General features: G+C 38.1%; 1 protein-coding gene across 2 annotated transcripts in view; it reads right to left on the reverse strand.

Annotated features, from left to right (window-relative positions):
• The window catches only part of TSC22D1 (TSC22 domain family member 1), a 131447-nt gene that overhangs the window by 16405 nt on the left and 91035 nt on the right, over positions 1 to 24007 (reverse strand). The window contains exon 1 of one of the 2 annotated variants that reach the window (XM_048215537.2): positions 23699 to 23776. The exons of the other annotated variant lie outside the window; for it this stretch is intronic. The gene's annotated coding sequence lies outside the window, so the exon portion shown is untranslated. Of the gene's footprint in view, positions 1 to 23698; positions 23777 to 24007 lie in introns of those variants that run through there. 2 annotated transcript variants of the gene reach the window in all.

The following is a 24007-nucleotide window of genomic DNA, read 5'->3' on the forward strand; positions in this document are numbered from 1 at the left end:
AAATAAACAAAAAATTTTAGAAATCAATGTCATTAAAAAGATCTTTTACTTATACACATATACAGTATATAAGACCCTCTATAAGTATATTATTTTCTGTATTTTTCTGTATATTTTCTTTCTAAACATCAATGATTACTTTTAAATTATTGTTATAATTCTAGAAAACAATCTCCCATGCATATACCTCTATTTCTTTGCCTTATTTAACATAACTACAAATTCCAAAAGAATGCTCACATCCTAAAAAGACTCAATGTCTTTAAGCAATAGGATTCAAACGGGCAGCATTCTTTTTTTTCTTTTTTATCTCTGTGACAATAAGGTCCTCAAACTCAAATTTCTTCATAAATTATCACTTTTCCTAATAATGATAGATTATGAAAATCAGGAGGCACAAGTAAAAAGGGCGTCTCAGATTTAGAAGCCAGATGATACTCTATATAAAATATCTGAAGAAGTAAAAAGTTGTCCTGATTACGATTTTCTATTTCAAGAACCTCATGCTAGTCTCCTATCAAAAACGAATACCATTCCTACTTTACTTTTGCACAACTATGGAAAATATATACTTCGAACTCTTCTTTTACTTTTTAAAAATAACTAGTTACTTTAAGCCACATTTTCATGTAAATTCCAGAAGATATCAACAATCAGCAGTACAGGAAGAAGGGCCAGTAGGGGTGGATTAGCCATTATTCTATGCATACAGAAACACTTAGGGCCATTAGAGTCAGCCCTTTGGTGACCCTAAAACAATCAGATAAAGCTCAACTGAAGAGTTTTATTTACAAAGGTGAATGTAAATTCAAGGGTATTACACGGCTACTGAATTTCTAATGCACTACAGACTTCAGTAAGCATTAACAAATTGGAAAGGTAACTCTGTATGCTGGGGACACACTGCGTGTTTAATAAGCACCTTCTGCTCTGATCAAAGGACACATTTCCATATTATGGTCTCTCTGCACTCCAGCTCTGTGACTTCAAAGGGCCTGAGGGTTTCTTCAATTGGTCTATTCAGTATTCTAGAACTGAAATGGACCTTAGAGGTCGTATAGTTCGAATTTCCTTTTTCCTGTAGGTTTAGAAATGAAAGCTCAAAGACATTGTCAGTTTTGTCCAGGGTTTATCTACTTAATTGTAGGATGAGGCATAAAACCAACTTTTGATTCAATATATTGTCTTCTAGACCTGCAGAACAGGAATTCTAAATCGATACATACTTTCATATTCATATACATGTTTATTTATATATTATATATAATATTTGTATATATATACACACACTATATATTATATAGTTCATACACACACACATATATATATACTAAGGAATATGAGAGCTGGAAGAGTATAGAGATGGCAAACCCCGATTACTGGGTCTCCAGGCCTCATCCTGAGTAAAGATCTTGGGCTCTTGGAGAGAGCCGGCCCTCTCAAGCTCTGGTTGTATTATATTATGATACCAGAGACGTTGACAGGCATTCAGGCCAGCCCAGTGCCAGTGAGTACCACCGTCTCCAGAGGTGCTCCCCAGTCCCCAGGAAGAGGTCCTGGCCATGAGGGGGGTCATCAGACACACTGACACAGCCTACTTACAGGCATATTACTTTGTGAACACGACTAAGAATGATTTTTAAACTGTGCTTTCCTAAGCCCTGGTAGTTCCTTGGAGAGTCCTCAAGAGCAGTAAGGCCAAAGGGAGCCCAACTGGCCCAGAGAGAATGAAGCAGGCTGCATTCTCCGGTCCTGTGGCCAGCGACAAGAGGACTAAGTGGCCTTCACAGCACGTCACTCTGAAAACAGATGTTACTCTTAGTGGTCATCACCTGGGATCTCCTTCCCATTTCTTACCCAGAACAAGATTCTGACATTAGCATGTTTTCCTCTCTTCACAATTAAGTAAGACAATATAATAAAAAAAAAAAAAATAATTACTAAGTGGACTACAAAGGTCAGTGGAGTGGGAAATACATAATTTGTAATGATTTATAATTTTTTGTAATGGATAGTTGTATAAACAACAATAAAAAATTTGTACTTTACAATGATTTACAAATATACAAGTATTTCAACTTATTGCCGACTACCACAAAAGAAGTGGCCACTCTGATATATCTTAGCTAAGATACAAACTAGAATAAAATAATTTCTTATACATTAGTTCTTCAGGTATTCCTTTTCATTTATTCATATTTATTCGGCACTAAGCACCCATGAGAGGCCAGAAACTTTATATTTGGCACTAAAATTATTAAGATGAATAAGTCACATTCCCTGCTTTCAGTGACCTGGGGGTAGCTGGTGGCAGGGAGAAGACATGTGATAACTGGTATCATTTGGGTTTATAAAAAGAATGGTGGTTAGAAGGAGGCCAGAGACATTTCAGAGAGCAGAAGACTGCCTCTGGGCCTTGAAACACAAGTAGGAGTCGTGCAGTCAGACCACAAAGTACAAAGAAAATGAGAACACTCCACGAAAAGGACACAGCCAGGTAAAACTAGGGTCGTAAAGCAGCAGGCTGAGTGTGCAACCTATCAGCTGAGTGTGGTGAGAGAGTAGGAAGCTGGGGGTTAGTGGTGGGAGGTGTAGAGAGAAGCAGAAAGTTAACAAGCTGAAGACAGGCTGGGGCCTTATGGGCCACAAGATGGAGACTGGTCTTTAATCTGAGAGCATGGGGGTCCGCACAAAAGGGTTTCAGCAGGCAAGTGATGCAACGGCATCTGGGTTTTAGCAAGGCCCCCCGGACCACAGTGTACAAGGTGAAAGGAGATGGGACTTGCCGTGAAAGAATGGAAATCGTGAGGGCCAGAATCACGAGGGCAGACAGAAAGAAGAGGAGATGAATGCAAAAGGTATTTGGGAGATGGAAGGGACAGGACTGCCGTGTGGGAGGTAAGGGAGGCCCACACATCAGTCCTGTCCATTCCATCGCCGAGGTCCCAGGCTTCTGGATTATGTGAATGGGTGTAAGGTGATGACATTCACCAGGGTGACACTGAGGTTGGACGCTCGTTCTGGAAAATGACATTGATGGGACACCGCAGGCAGTGGAAAACATGGCTTTGGCATTTCAGTGAGATCTGGCTTGAGGAAAATATTTGGATGCTGTGGAAGTGGATGAGATTACCTCAGGAATGGATATGGGAAAGAGACGGTGGGACTAAGGGGCTGCACACCGTTGGGGCAGTCATTTGACACAGCAAAGACATCCAGGTTTTCTGTGGACCTAGTGGACACCACAGAAGATAACTAGGCTTGAGCCATGTGGCAAGACCCCTGTCTGGGAGGGCACTGGATAAAGAGACCAGGAAGCAAGAGGGTGAAGGCGGTTTGACTGTGGAGGGGGCTGGGAATGAACCACCAAACTTGTCTCATGAGGGAGTTTGCATGTGAATGCCTCGAAGGAAGAGCCAACAGTCAGTCAGAGGTAGACAGAAAAGCAGCTGCAACCAGCACAGAGAAGCGGGACCAGGCAACAGCCGATACAGAGGCTTTTGCCTCTCTGAGCTCTCTATCCCCCAAAGCTAGGGCACTACTTACTGAGGAGAGAAGGGAAGCACGTGAGAGCCAAACAACACCCCCCCCAAAAAGGTGCCATAACCCAGACGAAGATTCTTTTCCTTTTGGGGGTGAGAGTGGACAGAGAAGAGAACTCTGATTCTGACATGACAGTCAAGTTTCCAAATGTGAAGAACTGAGTTTTAAAAAACTGTGACTGCTGGGGCACCTGGGTGGCTTAGCTGGTTAAGCAGCTGACTCTTGCTTTCGGCTCAGGTCATGATCTCCGGATTGGGAGATGGAGGCCCATGTCGGGCTCCACACTGCATGTGGAACCTGCTTGGGAGTCTCTCTCCCCCTCGCCCTCTGCCCCTCCCGCCCTCTCTCTAAAAAATTAATTTTTAAAAAACTGTGACTGACCAACATTTACTGAGAAGTGATGGAAGTACACTGATACACTGATAAGGAAGCCAGCTACCAGCATGAAAGAGAGATTCAACAGACACAATTAGCAGTTATTTGAAGAAATAAAGGCAAACCTTACATGTTTATTCTCCCCAGGGAGTGAGACACCTCAGTAAATAGTTATAGAGGGAGATCCAGAAGAATACAGCATAAAGCCAGCCGTGAAGGGGCAACTAGAAGACGAGGCCATGTCTCTGAAGGGACTGGCAAGAACTAGGTGAGCTACAGGGGGAGAACCCTTATGTTGGGGCCTGTTGGGGCCACCACAGGTCCATATCACACCCACAGATCACAAACACAATAGCCATGAAGTCTGACCAAGGAGAGCACTGCAAGGTCTGAGGAAGGGATATCCATCTTCTCCCTCTCCCCAGCCCCACACCAAGGAAGCTTGCTCAGGGAAGTGGGGAAGGGGTTGATAGATAGGGGAACAGACCAGGCCCCCCTGCATCTCCATTCCAAACTGCTAGAGACAAAAGCTTAGCCTGGCTTGGCAGAAGTGGACAGCTTTGAAGCAAATATGATATAAAGTCATTAAATAATAAAACTAAGTCTTAAGAATCCAAAGTTCCTTAAACAGTAAGTCAGAAAACTAACTTTAGTTGTAGAACTAAAGTGAGATACTGTGAAGCAGACCCATTAAACAGCAAAAACGAGGAGCTTGCAAAGGGCAAAGCTGGTACGATTATTAGAAAAATAAAACCACCACATATTCATACCCTGGAAAGTTGAGACTTCTCAATCAACTGGTTATATGTGCATTTTCTTATTTAAGCCTTACAACAACTGTGAGGTAGTAGGTACCCTTGTTTTATTCATTTAAAGAAAAAATGAAAACACTGAGGCTTAGAGCAGCCAAACTTGCCCAAGGTAACATCATACTTAAACATATTCCAGTCAGTGGGTGCTGGTATAGAGCACGACTCCACTACCACACAGAACCAAAAGGTGGGCAGTTCCTAGACACTCCAGAAATGCATGGTTAATTTAGTAAAAAACTTACACCTGTCCTTAAAGTCGTAAAAGTTACTTGTAGTCATTATGGTTAGACACTTTGGGATAATTTATATCTTAAACATACTGATTTATCAGACTTCAACTTGTGTTTCTAATAAAAAGGAATGGTCTTAATAGGCTTTAACGGTTTTGTAATTGGTTTGAAGGCAAAGTAAAAACACAAAATGATTTCTCTAATTTAGTCTAATGTGGGAAATTTAAAAATCCCTCATTCTAATATACAAATTAAATACTACATATATTTTTAAAATTCAGTGATATTATTTTGAATAAAACAAGATGTTTTGTAAAAGTCATTACAATGGTGTCAGTGACAAAGCATAATTCCCATCATTTACCCCAAGTCCGGATAATTCGGCATAAATTACATTAAACTAAATATTTCAAATAGACACTGTGAGTAAAAGCAGAGTTAATTAAAAACAACTCTTCCTTTAATAAATGGAAGGGACACCAATTAGGTTAATATTAAGGAACTTTTAAAAAATCAATTATCTTACCTAATCAAGTATTTAAAGTATACAAAATACAAGTAACGCTTATGAAGCATAACAGTAGAACAAATACCCACAAACCCACTACCAAACTAAGATCGTGATCAATGCCACTGAAAGCCCTGGGTGCTCCCACTGCCCCAGCCCCACTCAGAGGGCAATACTTCCCTAGCCTGAAAGCGTACAAAGTGTCATTCCCATTAGTTACTAGGTTTACTGTCTGCCTCCTTGCACTAGAAGGTTGGGGAGGGTAGGGACTTACTGTTTTATTGACCAGCGTGTCCCAAACACCTGGATCAGAACCTAGTATATAGAAAACGCTCAATATGGTGTTACTGAATGAAGGAAAATGAACAGTAATAATAATCATAATGATAATAATAGTAGCAAACACTTAATCGTACTTAGGACTCTTTAATCCCTAGTCCAAGCCCATTCCATGTAACTCATTTATCCTCCCAACAGCTCTCGCATCTAAGGTACCATTACTGTCCTCCTTCATATAGATGAGGAAACTGAGGCACAAAGGAGTTGTGGTACTTGATTAAGGCCATACTTATCACCACTAGGAAAAGCAAAAAATATTTCTGCAGTATTAACATAACAGATAACACCATATTTTGTAATCCCCAGAGTCTTGAAAGACTGGTTATCACTGGAATATGGAAACAGTTGAAAAAGTGGAGAAAATCCAACAAACATACACTGAACTCCTGCTCTGTGCCCGGCACTGGGGATTCAGCAGTGAACAAAATCCCTGCCCTCATGGAACCTACGTTCAGGTGTGCTTAAAGCACACGCACAGGACACGAGGTAGTGATGGTGCGGGGAGACAAACTGCAGAATGGAAGCAGGCACACGCAGTATCAGAGAGGGGTAAGCTTTAGACAAAGTTGTCAAGGAAGGCCTCCCTGAGAAAGCATGTTTTGAGTAAAGACCTGCAGGAAATGAAGGAATTAATCATGGGAGAACTTTTCAAACGGAAAGAACAGTTAAGAGACATGCTCCTCTGATAGTCAAGAGTCCCAACAAGGTCAAGGTCGCATGAAGCACCACAGGAACATGCAGTGAGCAATATATGATGCAGATTACCCGTGCTTCGGCTTCTTGTCCTTTTCCTCTGGGTGGAGAATGTTTACTAAGATCAGAATCATGATACACAGTGCATTTAAGAAGCTCTGCTGTGCACTTAATAGCAATATAGTAATAGGTCTTATATTGCACTTTGTATTCCCCTAGTTTCTTCAAAGATTAGTTTGGGGCACTTTTCACTTGTCAATAACAACTCAATCTTTTCCTGTGTGTGAGTATAAATAAATAATGCCCTCTGTAGAATCATCGGCCTATAAAGTTCAAGCACTAGATAGGCAATGATAGCTCTTTTCTGAGCCTTGGTTTGCACAGTTTCATGAAACCATGAGAAACTTACAGAGAATTTACTTTCTTCTACAACAAAGCTGTTAAGCTTAAAACTACTTCTGAGTAAAAGTAGTGGATAAAACACGCGCATTTTATCTGTTTCCACCAACAAACCATGAAGGAGATAGAGAATCCAGTTTAAACACCCAAGGGTAGAAAAGATAGGACAGACGTCAATTTCAACAGTTTGGGGGACTGGAAAAAAAAAGATGGTTTAATTCATTCAGCTGGAAATTAAGCAAGCCCTAAAGGAAGTCCAGGAAGATAGCTGATATGTATTAAAGAACTCAATACTCTAAACCACATGCTTCTCAAAGTGCACCACGCAAGTGAGATGAGAGTCTGTATGAAACACAGACCTTATCCCACCCCAATCTCACACAGCTGAACAACCGAGCAAGAGCCATCCTCTAACATAACCAACACTCAGAAAAAAGGAACCTGGAGAAAATGGGGGGAGTACAGGGGAAGGAGGAAACTTTAAAGATCCTAAAAGGCATGGATATAATGATAGCAGGAAGACAACAATAGGACACCAAAAGGAGCTCTTGGAAATAAAAAAATGGGTATCATGAGAGCGCAATGAAAATTCACCAGAATAAATGGAAAGCAAAGTTGAAGAAATATCTCATAACTAAAACAAAATACCAAAGAAGGAAAAATAGGAAGGAAAAGAAAGAATAGCAGTTTAGAAGGGCTTACATCTGAATGATAGGAATTTCAGCAACAGAGAATATGGAGGGGAGCAAAGTATCATAAAATAATTTGAGAAAATTTCCTAAAACTATAGATCATGCTTTTCTTTTTTTAATTAAAAGAGCCTATCAAGTACAATTTGTTCTGTTTGAAAGCTTGTTTGGAAAACACGAATTTGTTCCAAAACAACTTAAGTATGTTAAAGAACAATTTGAGTATAATGCACACTTCAATTTTTGCTTATGCTTAGGTCTTCAAGAAATATGAGGTAGGGGGCACCTGGGTGGCACAGTCGTTGAGCGTCTGCCTTCGGCTCAGGGCATGATCCCAGGGTCCTGGGATCGAGCCCCACATCGGGCTCCTCCGCTGGGAGCCTGCTTCTTCCTCTCCCACTCCCCCTGCTTGTGTTCCCTCTCTCCCTGGCTGTCTCTCTCTCAAATAAATAAATAAAATTAAAAAAAAAAAAAGAAAGAAAGAAAGAAATATGAGGTGGAAGCAGGAAGCCACACCAGCTGAACCAAGTCTCCTAGAAAAACAAACTCACACATACTCAAACGTGTATTTCTCAAATGTGTACCAGGTATGTCGGTCCACCATGTTTGTTGTGCTACAGAGATTATGTTTTGCTATTCTTTTGCAAATGTTAATCTTTTTACATAAAAAAGCACTCATTCAACATCCCAAACATGTCTAATATCACTCTGATTCAAAAACACCAGCAGTGCATGCAAAAGAAAAGCTTTTAAGTATTGAGGAGAAGGTAGAACAAGAGTGTTTTTAAAGGAAAGCACATGTAATTTCTTTAGCGCAAGAGGCATAAAAGAACCCATGTTGTGGACCACCAAAGATAACCCATGAAAATAAAGGAAACTTCTATGGCTTACAGCAACCTCAAGTGCTGTGAAGTCAGTAAGAACAACCTCTAAAGAAACAGAAGAAACGGGAAGATTGTTGAGTATACAGACTGAAGAGCAAACAGAAACAAACAGGAATGACCTTCCTCCCAATCAAAGAGAAAGCACTATCTATTGACCAAAACTTCAACTAGAAATCTCCAAATCCTGCAGAAGCTGCTTCTTTTAGTGCCAGTAGTGGCTGGCTTGGTAGTTTCAAACATCTTTATAATTTCCAAAGACTTCAGCTATCAGAAGAGGCAGAATGCAGACGAGGGAACTGCAGAATTTCCAGGAATGGTATGAAAGTTAAGAAGGAGGCTCTATATTGGATCAAATTTTCTATTTTGATGACACAGGTTATCTATTTTAAATGCATACATTTGATCTAGGTCTCCCCACGCTGTCTTATGTTATTGGTGGACTTGGAAAATTAAGTTTCTGTGGATTTCAAGGTCTCCTTATTTTAAAATAGAAAAAGTTCTAGGATCTACTTTCACCTTTTAAACAGATTAGTGAAGGCTTTGATTATTTCCGAGTCTATTTCTATTACATTTACCCTCCTAATGTTTCTCACTAAGATTCTGACATCAGTAAAAATTCTCCACGGTCTCTTAATAGCAAGATTCTACATGGCCTAAGAGATGTAAAACCAAAATGATTCTGGCTGCTGCTTCTTCTTTTTTTTTTTTTTTTTTTAAGATTTTATTTACTTATTTGAAAGAGAGAGAGACAGAGATAGCGAGTGAGAGAGAGAGAGACAGAGAGAGAGAGAGCACAAGAAGGGAGGAGAGGGAGAAGCAGGCTGCCTGCTGAGCAGGGAGCCCGATGCAGGGCTTGATCCCAGGACTCCGGAATCATGACCAGAGCCAAAGGCAGACACTTAACTGACTGAGCCATCCAGGTGCCCCAGGATTACTCTTTCTGATTCCAATTAAAACGTGGCTTCCAAATAACCCTTAAAAGTATCTATGATGTTATTTTGGTCATTTAAGTCTAGATATGTACTTGTAAAGCTCAGTCTACACCCTGCTTAGAACTGACTTTTTAAATGCAATTTTTTTTTAAGGTGGGGAGGGGCAGAGGGAGAGAAAGAGAGAGAGAATCTGAAGCAGGCTCCATGCTCAGCACCAAGCCTGTCGCAGGGCTTGATCTCATGACCCTGAGATCATGATCTGAGCCGAAATCAAGAGTCAGTTAACAGACTGAGCCACCCAGGCACCCCTTTAAACGCAACTTTAAAGAGTAACAAGCAGATTTTGAGCTTTGGAGTTAGACTTTAATTCAAATTTCCAAAACTTATTTCTTCCTATGTAAAATGAGGAGATAGGAGATAACACAAGCAGAGAACCTGGCGTTTACCGCAACAATAAGGTGTGCATTTAAGGCTGTGTATGACCTTGTGGTCTGGACTATTTTCAGCTTCAGTCATACTGGGTTTAATCAAGAGAGGTCAACACATTTCTCCACTTACTTTAATTTAAAGTAGAAAATTTATTGAAAATAGTCTAATATAAACAGTATTGTTACAGATTATATCCAAAAGAAAATGTTTCAGCTTTGAGAATCACCTCACACGACTTGCTTTATTTTCCCCTAACCATATAATAATTATCCTAAGAACAAATCATAATAATCATCCCAAGAACCAATGAAGATTTCATTGTTTTGGTAAAAGAGCAACTCAAGTTTTGTTTTAATCTCTGTGATATGATGAATTATTTCACAGAGTGATTCCTAATATTTTTGTTTTATATGATTAAAGAGAATCCCCTCTTTTTTTCCCTCACCAATTTACTTAATGTCCCAAACTATGTGATGCTCCTGGTAGCCTCCTTCAGAAAAGCTGTTTGTACCATCTTAGTCTCTCCTCAAGGAAAAGCTAAGGAGGGGAACTCCTCATCAGCTTCTACGTCTTCTTTTCCCATGACTGTGGTATGCCTGTTCCTCCAGCAAGAAATCAAGTGACCTCATGCCCAGAACAAGGAAGAGAAGACAGTCATTCTTTCCCATGATAGCTCCCTGGCACAAATATCTATTGCATATTCTTTCACAAATATTTTGTGCCTGGCATTGGGCTAGTCACTGGGCTCCCTTGAAGAGTAAAGCACCCCTCTTCTAAAAAACTAGAAATTTGTAGACAATGTTTTTCCTTAGCAGCAGGAGTGGTATCACTCATCATCCAGTTTTACCACAGAGCACTAGAAGGGAGAAATGTTATCAGATAAAAACTGCTTTCTTGTTACAGATTAAAGTTCAAAGAGAAAAATAAAAGGCAAGACAAAACTTTTAAACTGAATTTAACTAGGAAAATTGAACAACTATACACCAGGCAATGCAGTAAGCACTCTACATATCATCTCGTTTAGTAGTCAGCTCACCTCTGTTACCATCACATATACAGACGAGCAAACTGAGACAAGTAAAAGTTAATTTGACCACTGCTGTTAAATGACAGACCTGGAATTTGAATTCAGGTCTGTCTGGTTCACTGTATTTAAATTATTTCTTTAGTGGACCACCTGTGCTAAGCACTGTGATAGCTCCATAGTCCAGGAAGGGTGGTAGACTTGCAAGCAATAATTCAAGTACAAAGAAATAAGTATGATATCTCAGGTGTCACAGGTACCAAAGAGAGCATAGGACGAGGTAAACAAGTAAGGCGGGTGGGGGTGGGGAGAAGATTGTAGGTGTTGGGTAGTTAGGAAAGGTTTCACAAAGGAATTTTCTCCTAAATTAAATCTTCATTAATAATCTTAAAATCGTTAGACCAAAAAAAGAGAAAATATTTCAAGGAAAATGAAAAGCATGTCCAAAACAGGCAGAAAGGCAAAGCAGCTTTGTGAAAGCCAAAAAGTAGGGAGATCTGAAATAATTACGGTATGGTAGAAAATGGAGGCAGTAGTATTTAAAGATCTTCCAAGTACCCAAAATCTTGAAAACACTCCTAAGAAATCTGAAATTTATCCCACAACACATGAGCCCCAGGCAATCAGAATAGATGCTGGTTGTAAACAGCCAATTTCACCCTACTAGTGCAAATCAGCCAAATATCAACACTGCCTCTAGGAAATGAGAGCAAACACTGAAGGCATTACTACAGGGGAGTGTTATGGATTTCAGAAAGGTGATTCCACATACAGCATGAAGGCTGAAAGGAAGAAGGACAAAAGCAGAGACTAGGAAGAAATTCTGGTAAAGGGTCTTAACCCTTTAAGGCAGCTAGGCAGTGATTTTAAAGAAAGCCAAGTTACCAAAATATAATCATTACTTCAAATGATTCTATCACTATAACAAATAAGTATAGATATTACACAGAAACCATTATACAATAAAAATAATCCAGACTGGTGACTCCTAAATTGCTAACATACATATACATGACTGTTATTTCAGCAAAATAACAATTACTATCATTTAACTAAGCACCTTGTTTTGTTCAAGTCATAAAACATCAAACACCTACTTCACATACGAGCGTTTTTAGAGAGGTACTGCGTAACAGAAAATATAGCTCCGTAAACTCGTAAACTCTACAGCACAACGGCCTCCTGTAATCTCTTTTACAGAAAATAAGAGCAGACTTTGGACAACAAAAGAAAATAGCAATGATGTATTTCTAGCAAGGCTTCTGAGTCCTTCTCTCTGTGATCATCTCATAGCAAATGTTCAAGATATACTCTGGCCTGTACTACTTTTAGTTAGAGGGTCATCTCCCCCGACAAATCATTTACAAGCCGCAAATGCAATGAGCACAAGTACAACACCAAAATCCAAATAAAAATAAATCTTATATAATACAAAGATATATAAATGGGATTTAAAAGTCTATTATTACAAGATACAAGATACTGTAAGTTATCCTACTTATGGTATTTATCTGGGTGTTTAAAGACCTTGATATAGACTATTTCCACATGAAAAAAGAGGATGTAAAGAATTTAGAGAGAGCCTCAAAAGGACAAAAAATAACGTAAAAGTTCTAAAACTAGAGTGGAAGAGAGTAAGGAACAAGGAAAGAAACCAATGCAATTTAATGCAATCCAATATAATGTCCATTAAGATAGTAAATGTGTCTGGAAATACTTAGAAGCTCTGTTATCTGTGAAAAGCAAGCTTATGCATAATATATATAACATATAAAAAATTAATGTGTAATTATAAACAAGATTTTAGATGTACGTTATATTTATTAAGAGCTTGAGAAATTAAAATATAATTGAAATCATGTCATTCTTTTCGATGAAAGAGATTCACTTAATAATTTTAGACCTTCCTCTGACTGATCCTAAAACTAAAGTTGATCATATAAGAAAACACTGCACATAAATTCTCAAGTGTTTGACCAAAGGGATCAATTTTACTTGACAAAGTAACAAAATGGACTTCACCATCTGTGTATAAGCTTAAGGAAAGAAGTATAAATGGATATAAAACCTATATGTGGTTTCCTAAAATTAAAGAATTTCAGTTTAAAAGTCCATAAAAATTTCTTTGAAAAATGGTAATGATCTAACATCTATAAATCAAATTCAACTCACTTGACATATACACAAACTTCTGACATACCTGCATTAATCTTCAGTCTACCCAGAATTATAAAAACAATAGTTCTAGCTGAACTGCAGCTCAGAAACTGGGTGCACTTCTGACTCTAATTAAAAGTTAAGATGGTAAACAGCCCACGTATAAGAACACTATACATTTTAAGTCAGATATGGGTCAATGAGAATAAATTCAGATTAACTACTGAATTTCATCAGGAAGTTTATAGAAAGAAAACTGTTTTCTCTTCCAAGATGGCCTTCAAAAAATGTCTAAATCCTTAAATGTGTGGCATATTATTAGAGGATTTCATGAAAAAATCGTATTTGCAAATGTATATTCATTTGCTCTTAGATATAAGAAGAAAAAGTTTAAAAGAAACCTTACCTGCAATCCAGTCATAGTAATTGTCAGAGAACAACGCCAGAACAGTAGATTAAATCATGAAAGAAAAAAAAACCCAATCATTTTCTGTACTGCTTACTATACTCATAATTGAGGTATTTTATATGTATATACACAGTATACACGTTCATATATTCAAGAATACATTGGCAAATTTAAAATGCTTAGCTATGTACACGGAGAGTACTCAATGCCTGCTAAACTGAATTTTAGAAAAATTAAGTATAACTATTTTATCATCATGTTTAGAAACAAACTAGGAAGTTATAGTCAATGAAAAATAACAGAAACTCAGCAACACAGAAAATACTTATATCATGTTAAATGAACAAAAAGATAAAGACTATGCAAGATCTATGATGACACCTATAAACATGAATGCATATGTGTGGTAGTCAGCCTTCAGAACGGCCCCGAGTGATCCACCCGTTTTGGTTTTCATATCCTTGTAAAGTTCTTCCCCATACCGAATAGTGCTGACCTGAGAATAATACTGCACAAATGATGGTGTATGATTTCTAAGACTAAGTCACAAGGATTCTGCCTTACTCTCTCTTTGCTCACTCTCTCTGGGAGAAGTCAGCTGCCATGTCATGAAGACCCTCATGCAACTCTATGGTGAGTTCCACATAGCAGGGGATTTAGGGGCATCCTGTCAAGAGCCAGCATCAACTTGCCAACCATGTGAGTGAGCCATCTTAGAGGTGGATCCTCTAGCCCAGCATCAGGCCTTCAGATGATTGTAGCCCCAGCTGGCATCTTGACTGTAACCTCCTGACAGACCCTGGGCAAGAACCATCCAGCTAAGCCTCTCCTAAATTCCTGACCCTTAGAAATGGAGTAAGATGATGTTTATTGCTGCTTTAAGCCACTCAATTTTAGGATAATTTGTTACAATAGAGATCGGGGGTTATTTCCTCCTTTACTTCCTAAACTTTCTGTAAGGTTAGGTCACTTTCATTGTTCCATTTTTTAAAAAGCATACTCAATGCTTCTATCTCTAGTTGCTCCCACCACTTTGTTAGAAAAGTTCTATCTGAGTCATTCAGCAAATGCCTGCTGGGACCAGAATTCAGAACAGTTCCAGTCCTACCTCCTGGAGCTTATATTCTAGAGGGAAAGAAGGCCTAGGTCAAGTCATGTCACAAATTAGTCTAGGATTACAAATTCTGATACATAGTCCACTTTGCCATAACATGCATATGTTTCTGGAAAGCAAATTAATTCATGAGTGATTAGTAAATGGAAAAACGATGTCAGGATAACACAAAAGTTTTGTTGATTTGCAGGGATTTTTCCTACACAAGCGGAGCCAGAACAGCCAGTGAATTGCAACCTTTAACAATAAAGGAAAAAGCTCTCAACTCTGTTGCTATAGCAGCAGCAAGAGGCCTTTCATTTGTATTTAACAAAACTTAAAAGCAAGCGCTTCCACCAGGAGCCCCCCCAAGCTCTGTGCAGCTTTCAGCTCCTGCCAGCTGAGCTGCCTCTTGTACCAGCCTCACCACCGCCCCAACTGGCTTGGAGCTCCATTTCCTTCTGCCTTATCTTAGCACCTGCCGCCTCTGCTCTAATGAAAATATTGCTGGCATTTCACCCTACTTTTTGTGCGTGTATTTTTTATATCTACCATGAGAGCCCAGCTATATTGAGCTGGTACCGATTTTTTGTTCGCTTACTGCTCTGGTTACAAACCTGCCTTAGTATTGAGTGGTTGGCCCCAACTCTGTTTTCTCCATACACTGTCTTATTTTTTGCATGCAATTTTGTAAAATGAGGTTTTGATGAACATACATATCATGGTATAGAGGACATGCCTGCTCTATTAAGGAAAATTTTACAGTTCTTGGAGAGCATGTAACATAGGACCTTGACCTAATATAGGAATGGCATATGCAAAGGTCTCAAGCACAGAGACTGGGGCACACAGAGAGCCTACAGAGAGGCTTACACGAGCTTTCTCTTTATCTGCCTCAAATACTTAGCCAGACTAGGGAAGCTCTATTCACCTCAGATAGCTGAAGCATTCCTTTGTCTGACCAGACTATAGTGAGGCAGGTGATGAGATTGGGCCCAATTTCTCATGCTTTCTCAGCATTTCTCAGCCCAGACTGAACCTTAGAGTCAAGTGGGAAGCTTTTCACAAATATAGATACTCAGGCCCATCCTGATTTAATTGATCTATCTGAGACCTGAGCATTGGTAGGTTTTAAAATTTCCCAGGTGAGGGGCGCCTGGGTGGCTCAGTCGTTAAGCGTCTGCCTTCGGCTCAGGGTGTGATTCCAGAGTCCTGGGATCGAGTCCTGCATCGGGCTCCCTGCCCTGCTGGGAAGCCTGCTTCTTCCTCTCCCACTCCCCCTGCTTGTGTTCCCTCTCTCACTGGCTGTCTCTCTCTCTGTCAAATAAATAAATAAAAGCTTTTAAAAATCGTAAATAAAATAAAATAAAATTTCCCAGGTGATTTCAATGTGAAGCCAGGGCTAAGAGCCACTAAACCAGAGGAAGGCACCAGCAATAATCAAAGGACTGGAGAATAGGTCTTATAAAGAATTAAAAAAAACAACAACAACCAAAAAAAACAACAAACAAACAAAACCCTGGCATTATTTATGCATTTAAAAACTTTGCAATTGTAATTGGTAAATAATTAAATAATAAAAAATATTCATTTTCCCCAGTAAGATTTATAGGGATATTTCTGAGGGCACAGGTAGGGCTGTGTGTGAGGTCTAAGACCAAAGGAGCACTAATCTCAGCTTCTGGGAGATGCAGCATGTGGGGCTGGAACCTAAGAGCTAGGAGCCTCACTTCCACTCGGGGGACAAAGTGGGGAGAAATGGGAGTGGGGAAAGCTTGGAGGAATTTCCAGAGGGATTTAGGTATGCTATTCAAAAAGGAATTCCTGATGGAGCATGCTGCAATAGTAGCACATACCGTTTAACAACATGGCATCTCTGGAACATCAAAATAAAGGATAAAAATGGATAGAGTAGTTTAAACAGTCCTGTTATAGGAAGGTAGAAAAAGCATGTTGCAATGATCACACTTGGTGATCAGAGTCACAGACAGGGATATTTTAAAAATACAGATTCCTGAGCCCAATGTCAGATCCATACGGATTGCAATCTCCAGAGGTAGGAAATGATAAATTAATAGCAACAGCTACTACCATTTATTCAGCATTTACAATGTGCCAGGCAATCTCCTATGCACTTTTTATATTTCATCTGATTTAGTTCCTGGAAGGACCCTAATTGTTAGCTGGGACACAGAGAAATTAAGGAGCTTGCCCATGGTAAAGCGTGGATCCAGGTTTCAAACCTGCAGACCTACACATAGTCTGCGCTCTTAACCACGACATTCTAAAGCCTTTAGAACACCCTCCCCCACCCCCAATAAACCAAGTGATTTTCAGGCTGCTAGTATTTGAGAACCACTACACTATGATCTTTCAAAGTCACTTTTAGCCATATCATTCTTCGAAATCAGGCTCAAAATCAACAGTATCTTCCATTGTTGAGCTTTACATCAAGTAGCATTATCTCCTTTATAATGAAGAGTTTGAAATATGCTAAATGTACAGAAATAGTTTTCCTATAGAAGAGGAGCTTATGTCTAAGACTTCTGTCTCTGACAAAAATAGAAATTTTATATAACACTTTTTTTCTTAAGCACACTTAGCAATTTGCTAGGTCTTATCAATTCTTCCCTGATAGTATCTCTGCCTTTTCTGTCTCTATTCCCACTGCCACCATCCTAATCCAGACCCATATAAAACTTCCAGATTATCACCATATCATCTGGCCAATCTGGTCCCAATCTCTATTCAGCCAGATCCAAACAAATTTATCCCGTATACTGCTTCCAGGCTAATTTCTTAAAATTTTCTTAACTTTCTTGCCTGTCACCCATTCAGTTGAGTCCTTTAATGATTACACAGTACCTGTAGGATAAAATCCCACTCTTGAGCTTGGCATTCCAAGCCTGAAACTAACTACCCTAAACCAACTCTAATTTCTTTCTTAAAAAAGTCAACTACAATGCATTTTTTAACCCAAAAATCCTTCATCAAAACAAGAATTAAATATATCTTAAAACTACACTTAGAATGAGAAAAATACTTAAATTGTGGGCTAATTCTTTAAATCCTTTTAATGAGATTCTATCTTACAGTTAAATGTTCAAACTTGGTACCACTTCAGGTGAACTGCTTGCTAATACTTCTATGTTTTGCAGAGCATGTAAGAGGAGGTTAACACAGCTGAGCTCTCGCACCTGATCTTTCAGGTAATCTCAAAGTTAATTTAGTTTCAGAGTGTACAACTACACAAAAACTGTCCTGATGCTACAGAGAGGGTTTAGCCTGTTCTGAAAGCATGAATCTTTTATATAATCCACAAAAACAGTTTGCAAATCTTGAATAAGATTATTTTTACTTAAAAACATACAGTACCTTGCCAGGAAGAAAATGTATACGTTCTAAAATTACAAGCTGGGAAAATTTATCCATATATTTTAGTCATGAAACTTATACCTCTTCATCTACTATAAGTTAAAAAAAAAAAAAAGTTGTTACTACCAAGGAGAACTGAGAAGAAAGGATCAAGTGTCCATGCTCTAATATCCATTTCAGGTGGAGCTACTTTATCAGTCATTTCCGTGGCTTCTCTGGAGCACTTATGAGAGATCTCCAGTTACCCCAGAAGGGCTGAATGAAAGATGAAGGCAAAAACACAACCCTCCATGAATCGATGATCACTATGGAAAGCAGAAAAGTAGCAGGCAGGTAGTTGAACATTTGCCAGAGCCAGGGAAACAGAGGGCTGCTACTGGAGACCATGTCCTCTTCCTCTCCCCTAATCAGTAGAGCTCAACTACTGCTTTCTTAGTGCTTACATGAGGCTGAATTGATTTGTTCCGATATTTGGTCCAATGAATTCTATATATAGTATCTTTTGAAACATTTTAATAATATGCAAATAATTAATGAAGGAAAGAAATCCAGAAGAAAACCTCCATAGTCCAATTTTTTGTAACAGAGACACAGAGCAACTCTAGACCTGGAAGTATATGGGAGGGGACAGAAAAGCTGTGGCAAAAAGCAGCATCCAGAAATAAACCGCGAAGTCCAAGAGACTGAAGATTTTACCCAATGCTTATTTTATCACCAATAAAGACACAAACTGCCTTGGAATAGCTCTCCAATGACTAGATCAGAAAAAGAGTCACCAGGGAAAGCACTCATAGCTAGACACATCTTTTGTAATTGATATTATCTCATTCATATAAATTACGCACAATTCAGAGTCTAAAATATTATTATAAGAAATATTTCTTAAAGTTGTTATGCAAGTAGTTACATCAATTTCTAACATTCCTCCTAACTACAGAATCCTATTCCTCACTGTCTAGAGGGGCCACTGATGATGAACTTTCAAGGCCTCGTAGTTTATTTTCTTTCCCTCCTACAACCTGTCACAAAACCCCCTGGGAGAAGGCAATGTCTGCCTTCATTCACCATTTAAGTTTGCACAAAACAATCATGTTCTACTATGCCAGGGACACTTGACATGATTCACTTCACTTTAATAGGAAAAAATGTTGATAAGCAAAACGCAAGCTGACGTCAGGCACAGCTTTTTTTTTTTTTAATGTTTTTTTATTATATTATATTAGTCACCATACAGTACATCCCCGGTTTCCGATGTAAGGCTCGATGATTCATTAGTTGCGTATAACACCCAGTGCACCATGCAATACGTGCCCTCCTTACTACCCATCACTGGTCTATTCCATTCCCCCACCCCCTCCTCTGTGAAGCCCTCAGTTTGTTTCTCAGAGTCCATAGTCTCTCATGCTTCATTCCCCCTTCTGATTACCCCGCCTTTAGGCACAGCTTTTAAGAGCACAAAAATCCAGTCTCTGCTGGGGCCAGCCCTCATTCCCTCCACACCACCTTTACCTATCACCTCATCTTAACACAATCCAATAACTGTTACTCAAACGACTCACTGATAAAGGCAACTTAGCCTATCCTTCTGCTTACAAATTCAGGAAAGCATAGAATGTAGTTTGGAAAGTTTTCCACCAGAAAAGTTAAAATTTAAAAGTTCTGGTATATAAAATGCTTAACAGTTAATCACATGGAAAACTTCTGATTTTAGATAACTAAGGGTTTGCTGTACATCAAAGCAAAAAGAATCTGCAAAAATACAATCCTGCCACCTTGTGGTACCTATTCAAAAGCACTTCACTACTTCATATTTTAAAACAAAATTTGCTTTTAAAAAATGTGTTTATCTCAAAAAAAATCAAAATAATATAGCATTTTTAAATCTTAAATATTGATGTTAATCCCTGAAACTTACAGAAATTTATCAAATGGTCTATGTTTGACTTAAAGAAATTGTTTCTAAGGTCAAAACTAAATTTTCTCTTAAAACATTTTAAGTGTAGAAATGCAATCGTGAGCACTTGGAATGCTCAGTAAATTTTTTGTATCAATTATGGATCATGCTTTTCTTTCTGTAGTTAAATAACCATCATGTTATATAAATGAACTGAAAAATTTTTACTGCCCACAACACAGCATTGCTTGATTAACTCTCAACTATGAAGTAGGAATACATGTAAATTTCTCTTGTACCTTTACTACATATATTTTGTAATTCTTAAACTGTTCAGACTCAACAAATGTAAAATAAAGAATTAAGTTTCTTAACATGCTGACATAAATAAGGTTAGTTTTAAAATAGTAGATAAAAATGTAGGATCACTGGGATTTTCAGAGCACCATCTGTAACAATTAATGCCTTCTAGAAAACTAAGTCTCTTTTGACGTATAAAGATGAAAAGTTTACATTCTGCGAAAATTTGAACACAAATTACAAAAAAACACGATGACAGTAATATGAGATTGAATCATAGGAAATGCTATTTATGTAGGTCAAAAACTGTTGAATATTGCTCATTGAAATAACTAACATTTATTGAGAGCTTCCTATAAATCTGAGCTATGTACTTTGCCTGATCTATAGTATTTAATAATCCTCATGTTAACCTTGTGAAGGAGATACTCTTATTATCCCCAACTTATTAATAAGGTCATTGAGACTTTGAGGACAAATAACCTGTACTAAGTGTCAGAGCCTGCCCGCCTGAGTTTCCAACCACCATATCCAACAGAATAGAGATTTATAAAGATAAAAATAGAATAGCTGCTAAAATGTTTCTGAAAAGATAACCAGATCTTTTGGCTAAATTGTTTTTTTGTTAACGATGACTTTAAGCAGCATTTATACTATTAAAACTTTCAGGAAAGAGAAAAGGGCAACTACTGCCATTTTTGTGACCTAACATATCATTTGAATTTACTTCTTTGACAAATGCCGGTTATCTCTCTCACAACCTTCTCTTTTTTTCATATAAAGCAGCATTTTTTACCTCACATGCTGGTATTAATCCCTCAGATACTCATAACCATCAGCATATCCGATTTTTCTCTCATTTCTCATCCATTCATCCAATTAACAAGTATCTCTTTTTGTTCTTACCTGGCAAAAATAAAAAATTCATAATCTTTACCCTCAAAATTTAATATTTTAGTAGGAAAGACACAAAGAGATGATCTACTGCTAAGTATTTCACGACAAGTATATAGAGAGTATAACAGAATTTGAGAAGAAAGCAGCTAACTTTATTTCGCGGTACCTATTTTTGCCCATTCCTTCCATTTTCCCCAGAGAAGCTCCACGTTTAGTTACGCAGCTTTGCTAAGTGTTTGTAGTATAAAGTCTTGTACCACACAGAGTTGAGGCTGGCATTAATAAAAGAAGGTACAAAACAAAAAGTTTTATCAAGGATGATGAAACGATCAACTATTAAGTAAATAAATATTTCCACCATCTTTTATCTTTTCTGTCCATAAATCCAAATAATCCACTAAGTGACTACAGGAAAAACAAGGATATCGGTATCATCTATAAATTCTAAAAGTAAACTCAGAAAAAGAGAAGATTAAAGAAAACTCAAGGAACAAAGATTTGTAAGTTCATCTGCTTTAAATTCCATTGTTGTAACAAATCGCCACCTTTTAAAGCTCTATCACAGCCCTTCCTTTACTTCATTTCCCCTTTTAACCTTCTTGATAAAATGAACAGCTTTTCTTAATTTTCTCCCTACATGTCCCTAAAATTGGACATAAACTTCTCCAGATAACCTTCTTCACTCAGACTGTGTCTATGATCAGATTTTAAATTGCCAATTAAATATGATATCAGTTATATTAAAGAGATTTCTAATTAAATCTTTAATGAGTATATATTGTTTTATGATGAAGATTATTTCTGCTAATTCATTTGACAAATTTTACTGAGCACATTTTAAATGTGCTAAATATATATAAAAAACTCAGGAGCTAAAAGACTGGGACCTATTCTCACTAGCTATATGCTTCCTTAAGTAGCTATCTCTTGGGCTCAATTTCTTCACTTGTAGAATAAGGATAAAAATATATGCCTTACCTCCCTCACAAGTTATTCCAAGGATCCAAATGAGACAATACATGTAAAGGCACTTATAGAGGATTAAGTTACTCCTAAAGCCAATCATCAGGGAGGCAAGTCATATCACAAAATAGGTAGGCAAATAAGATTGCTTAATGCTATAATTGAGGTGAAACGTATCCTATATATCCAAAATATTTTCAATTACCCATTCATTTCCGTGGGATATTTATTTGTGAATCTAAGTTCTGTTTAGTTTAACTAAAGTGTGTCTTTTTTAAATCATCACAAGCCAGCTCTTAAGAAAATTACACCTTAAGCAATAACCCCTCACTGTCTATTTGTCAACAACTAAAATCTAAATTATTTTAATGTTTTTTTAAAAAACAATCTTTCCACCTACATTTATATTATTATAAAAAATATTATTTGACTATTAGTAATCAGATATTAAATGATTTCTTGTCCACTTAGTGCTCTAAAGTCATGTGATGACTTTATTAGAAAGTTTACAGAGCCCATTAATCAAAATAAATTAGAATTAATAAAGGAATTAATTTTTCACTAAAAATAATTAGAAAAATTTGCCATCCTATGCAAGGGTTAATTTAGGCGAAAAGCTTATTTCTCTTTTTAGATTCAGGAATTTTCATTTATGATGAGCAGAAATTTTCTATTTGCAATTTCAGCTCGAATGAATACCTTTTCTTCAAACTGTTAATATTTGTGAATCTATAGATGTAATTATGAAAGACTTAAAAGTTTATTTGTCCATTACCCTTTTGATTCACCTCCCTTTAAATAAAATGAACTTTACGTCTTTTCATAGTAAGCTAACTGCAAAAAATCCTATAAATATTTTCTCTAAGCCAGTTAACAGCTCATTTTGAAATCTAGATGGTTTTAAAAATGTAATTCTAAGTTCATTCTTAATTTGAAAAATTACTACCAACTCTCTTAAGTATTTTACATTTATGTAGAACTACAGGAGTGGATGGGTACTTTTTCCAAATTCAAATCAATTTATTTATCGAAACAGTAGACAAAAACACCACATACATACCGTATGTAGATACATATACATATGAATATGTATGTATAAATATGTGTATACATACATATATCTATATACACACTAAACATTAAGCTAGAATTTGCCAGCTCTAAGAAGCACTCACAAAAATTCCGAACATTTCAAAAGAACCACGCAACTGCCGCTTCACGTATAAATTTAAAGACCTCTATTTTGGAAACATCCTGAAGTACAGCTAACATCATTTCCAAGCATGAATAAAGGAAGGTACTATTTGGGGGCAGAAAAGCTCCACATACAATTCTGAAACATCGACGGTGTTAAGTCAGCTCACAAGGGCTTCACCTGAGGGATGAAACCAAAGACAGAGCTGCTACACAACTAAATTTTTAAAAATCATAAACTAAAACCGGACTCCATACAATTCACCTCAGTTAACACCCGAAGGGCAAAAAAAAATTCCTTCACAAAGCCCAGATAATCTTCCCAGTGGTTTTAGAAACAGCTTTTATAATGTCCCAACGAGGGCAGGAAAAACCAAAATGACGGAGCTGAACCTAATTCCAGCCTCCGGGACGGGGACGAGGAGCCAACTGCCTTCCCAGGGAACACACACTCTTTAGGGTGACGGCGGGGCCGTTCCTTCCGTGAGGCCTTGAACTACGGGGACGTCCTCACGGCAGGTCTGTCACTAGGCTACAGTAAAGGTTTCTAGATACGCACACCACCGTCGCTCTCCGGGCGCCTCTCTTCCCACTCGGGCCAACTGACACTCCTGTGGACCCAGCGCGGCAGGAAGGAGTCCCAAGGCTCCAGGGCCCCTCCAGGCAGTTTCCCCTTAAAGGGGCAGTGACCCCATTTATTTACGGTCGACTCACTGCTTCCGAGAGAACAAAAATACTATCAACAGAGTGATTCACTAGGTTTCTAGGGTTTAAAAGGGCGTCGATTTGTTTTCTTCAGGTTTTCTTAGCGTGTAACAACAAATCGATAGCATATGGCCTCCACGGATCACTTCACCTTGATCCAAAA

The sequence above is a fragment of the Ursus arctos genome, unplaced genomic scaffold, assembly GCF_023065955.2.
Source record: "Ursus arctos isolate Adak ecotype North America unplaced genomic scaffold, UrsArc2.0 scaffold_10, whole genome shotgun sequence".
Lineage (NCBI taxonomy): Eukaryota > Metazoa > Chordata > Mammalia > Carnivora > Ursidae > Ursus > Ursus arctos.